The sequence below is a fragment of the Eumetopias jubatus genome, unplaced genomic scaffold (assembly GCF_037043125.1).
Source record: "Eumetopias jubatus isolate StellerSeaLion01/CBP00866 unplaced genomic scaffold, mEumJub1_p1.0 scaffold_6, whole genome shotgun sequence".
Classification (NCBI taxonomy): Eukaryota; Metazoa; Chordata; class Mammalia; order Carnivora; family Otariidae; genus Eumetopias; species Eumetopias jubatus.
Window position 1 is genome coordinate 146275523 of NW_028274812.1, and position 4711 is coordinate 146280233.

Below are 4711 nucleotides of genomic sequence, written 5' to 3' on the forward strand. Positions count from 1 at the left end.
AACTCGGCACCGGGCCCACACGTGTCCGGAGGCACATTTGCTGGAACTGGTCCCCATCATCTTTCTGGCCCCGGGGACATACCTTTGCAGGGTCAGGAGGCCAGGTGCTCAGGCTCACAGACCCTCCCAGGAACGGCCTTCCTTAGTCAAAGACAGAAGCCCCGTCCCCGCGTCTGAGGGAAAGGTTCTCTGGCACAGGGGGGGAGACAAGCATCCATCAGGTCTGCTCCCGGGCTACCTGCTGTGCAGCCAGGCTCTTTGCTGCTCCTTCTGGCAGGTGAACCCTCCCCTCCCCAAGCCATATCTGTACCCTCTGGATTTGAGGAGCTGTTGACTAACACAACCTGGAACCAAGACTTCACTTTTCAAAGTTGTCAGGCTGTCAGGGAGGAGAGAACCCTCGGCGGAATCTCAGTCCCTGAAGTAGAGCTTTCCCTGTCCCTCCACAATTACAGCAAGTGTTGGGTTCAGAAATGGTCTCCGTCTTAATTAGGCTTAATTATTTTAATAGGAGGGATGTGCGGTGGGAAAATGAACAACTAGTGAGGCTTCTGGATCCAGCCTTTCCCATCTTTCGGGCCCCCCTTCACCTTCCCTAAGTTCCAAGGCTGTGAATCAGAATGGGGACCAGCTCCCAGACACATCAAAGTCGCTTTCCTTTTTTTCTCGAGGTTTTCTTTTTGCACGAGGAAGCGACAAAGGATGGCTGGAGAGTCTGTCTCCTGAGCACGTCACCAGCGCGGGTGTGGGGAGGACAGGACTCCCCACGCTCCTCCTGTGCCCGCGGGGTTTTGGTGGGGGGCTGATTCTCCTCCTGCCCTCCGCGTTCCAAGCTGCGGCCTCTGTAATAAAAGACAGGCCGACAAGAGAAGAGCAAGCAGGCATTTATTATCACGTGTACCTCACGTACACATGGAGATACCCAGAGAAAAATGACTAACGCCTTGAGGTGGCTTGGGACTTGGGCTAAACACCATCTTAGTAGAGAAAGGGTATTGGGGGGGGGTCTAGGCCGTTTAGGAGGAGGTAAATGATTTTTAAGAAAGGTGAATGGGCCCTTAGAAGCACAGTTGGGAGGTATGATACGTGTGACAAAGTTTGTTGGGTATGGTGTCCACTCCTCATCTACTCTCCTGTGATGCGAACCAATCTTCCCTGATTAATGAAACTCCCAGGGAGGTGATTTATGACAACTGAGTTCCTTTGGGAGAATGTGTCTTTAAGCAGATTACGGGAGTTTTGAGGACGCCTCTCCTTGCTTTCCTCGTTTCCAAGTGCTCAGAGCTCAACATAATCAATACACCAACGTGGCATCTACTGAGGTAGCATATTCTGCTGCCCTCAGCGGGTCAGAGATCTTTTCTGCAAGCGGTTCATCGTTTGTTTGTTTTTGTTTCTTAAAAGATGTTATCTATTTATTTGAGGGACAGAGACAGAGAGAGCACAAGTGGGGGGAAGGGAAGAGAGAGAGAGGCAGAGGGAGAAGCAGGCTCCCCGCTGAGCAAGGAGCCCGATGCGGGGCTCGATCCCAGGACCCTGGGATCATAACCTGAGCCGAGGGCAGTTGCTTAACCAACTGAGCAACATCCGGAGATGTATGTAATTTTTTAGAAAACCTTATTAAAGCTCTCACCAGTTTTGCAACCCAAGAGTATTTTTTTCCAGGACCCGTGAGCCACTTTTTGCAACATAATTCTGAAAGAAGATAGGGTCCCTGTTTCCCAGTTTCTGTGGGAGATTAGGAGCCCAAGTTCCAGGAGGACCTGATTCCAAACGGCAAAGCTATATCCTGTCATCTAGATCGAGAAACATCTTATGTCTTTGGATAAAGCCAACTCATTTACACAGTGTCACCCAAACCAGAAGAATTTAGGATGCACTATGTGGGACAAATGGTGCTGTCAAGACTTCTGACTTGAGGGCAAACTCTCATTATCTGGAGAACATGTATGCAATGCTTTGTGTCTGTTTGGTATATAAAGAATGAGCTCCCCCCGCCCCTCGTTCTTGCAATCTCTTTAGTGGATTGGCTGTGATGTGCATCACGTTAAGGTTGAATGCTTTTTCAATATTAAAAGTGGTTTTCCTTCTCCTTTACTTTTATAGAGAAGTCTAGTGGGTTGGCAAGAGATTTTGTTTCTAATTCTCTTTCTCCAACACCCATAGGTAATAAATGGCTGAATGGAGGATGAATCCAGAGACTCTGACCAAGAGCCTAAGCTCCTCACTACCGACCCTGGCTCCCTTCCCCGGTTTGATGTGTCCTTCTGGTCAGTCTCTCTTCCCCCTCAGCATGCCTCCCGTGTCCCCTAGACTCTGCCCACACCTTTCTCTTCTGCATCTAGATGTATGTGCCTGCACCTCTCCTTCTACTGGGAGTCACGCCATTGGTGGCGGTTCTGGGGTTTCACGTGGATTCCCTGGATTCCTGGGGTTGGGGAGGGAAAGAATTTCCTCCTACCCTTCAAATTCTTCCAGAGGGTGTAAGAATGAAATCGACAGGAGACAGATTAGCAGGAGAAAAAAAAAACCCCACAGTTTTATTGCATGCACCTAGAGGTCCAGTAATGAAATTGAGACCCAAAGAAATGACCAGGCAGGTGGTTCTTGTACTTTTCAGACAAAGAGACAATAAACCTGGGAGGATTTGACATGACCAAAGAAAACTTAACTTTGGGAGCTTTGATCGATAAGGAATTCTAAACAGAATTTAGGCTGGGGTGGTAATGAGTAGAAAGTGATAAGGGGTGTTTATACAGCTTCTCAGCTCAGAATTTCCTGTCTCTGGTGGATAAGGATGTGTCTTTACCTCCTCGTACAGGGAAGGTACCTTTCTGGGAGACTGATTTCCCTGCTTTCAGGGGGATGGAGAAAGGTCGGAGTGTCCTGGTTACACGGGCTGTCTCTTAAGTAACTTTTATTTACAATCATTAGTATACCAAAGTTGCACACCGTGGGGCAACCTGCCCTGCCCCCCCCCCCCACTGGCTAAGTCCCAACTGATGGGAGACATTTGTTGAGTCACTTGGTCTCTCTCTGTTCCTATGCTTTCTCTTCTGTAAAATGACAATGAAAATAAGACCTATCTCAGAGAGTATTTGTGGACATTCAAGAAGAGATTCCAGAAAGACAGTCAAGAAATCGTTGCTATGTATGTTCAGTGTGAGAAAAAGAAGAATCTTTCCCAGCCTTGAGGAAAAACCAGGACAGAGAGGCTTATGCGAATGGACCACATGTGCATTTCTTGGCATGGACCCGTGTGAGTCAGAATCTCCAGCTCATCCCTAGGGCAGCTCTGGGTCATCACGATCTGGGTGGTGGAATTGGTAAAGGCACCTGAGAACTTTGGGCTTCCCTGACATTCACCAGTTCTGCAAGTAATTGACAAGTCGAATGTCTCCAAGGAACACCTCCTCTTCTTTGATGCTCTTTGTACTTTGAAGAGGAAATACTATTTAAAAAACTGAGGCGTTTGCTTACAATGTATCTGTTAAGCTTTGTTTAAAACATCAAATGAGGAAGTTTTTGTTCAAATTCCTGCCTCCTCTCTCCACCCTGCCCCCTGCCCTGTGCACACTGTGGGATTGCTGTAACCCCAAGGATAGCTTGTGGTCAGCACAGAACTCAAGAGTTGTATTCTCTCTCTACCGGCTCATCTACAATACATCTTAATTAGGTATCACTTGTTGGTGATGGATAAGCCTCGTCTTCGTTCCTTTTATCACTAGTTTTCCTTTCTCCCTAGGTCCAAATTCCATGTATTAAGGGAAGGAGCTATCAGTTCCCACATTAGAAGCCTTGGGTTTGCTTTATAAATATGGGCAGATGAACAGTTAGGTGAGGGAATGAATATTTCTGAAATTGGCAAAAATTATTCTAAAAGTCCAATCTGAAGCATCTGTAAGTTTTCTTTTTTTAATATGGAAAAGCAGTTTCCCTGAGGAGAACGCTGGGGCGCTGCTGAGTAATATCACCAATGACTTGTCCCAAATTTTGTGTAGCCGTGGTTCGATTTCTTGTCAAATCAAAAGGTTTAAACAAATGAACAGTGTTATAACACGGGGCAGTTCTGAGCCCTTATATTATAAATGGATTTTAAAACTAAAAGGGTCTGTTTAAAACTGCCTTAAATTGGGAAATAGATCATAAATAACACTATTGAGAAGATCTTTCCCAGTACTATGGACATTCAGCGGCTTGTCTCTCATCGTTCAGAATTCTCTGACCCGGGGTGAGTCTCACCGGATTGGGAAATGTACACCTACTGAAAGCCACTCTTTGTCCTTACTTCCACTTTCGCTAATTCCTTTTTATGGGTCCCAGGGTGTCAGAGAAGAAACCACAGATGTTGATAATTTCTTTTCAATCCAAAGTCAAGAAAACCTTAGAGCCCGGTAGTATCTGAGAAAATGTACCGTTTTCAAGGAAATGCTATGTCTGTTTATATTCCTCTTTTTTTCTAAGATTTAATTTATTTATTTGACAGAGAGAGACACAGCGAGAGAGGGAACACAAGCAGGGCGAGTTGGAGAAGGAGAACCAGGCTTCCCGCTGAGCGGGGAGCCCGATGCGGGGCTCCATCCCAGGACCCTGGTGTTTATATTCCTCTTTAGCAAAGTGGCGGAAATACCATTTCCATCCTCTTAACAATCACATAGGAACAACCACCACAGTTTAATTTTGTTTACAATGCGCCAGGCGCTATTCCAAG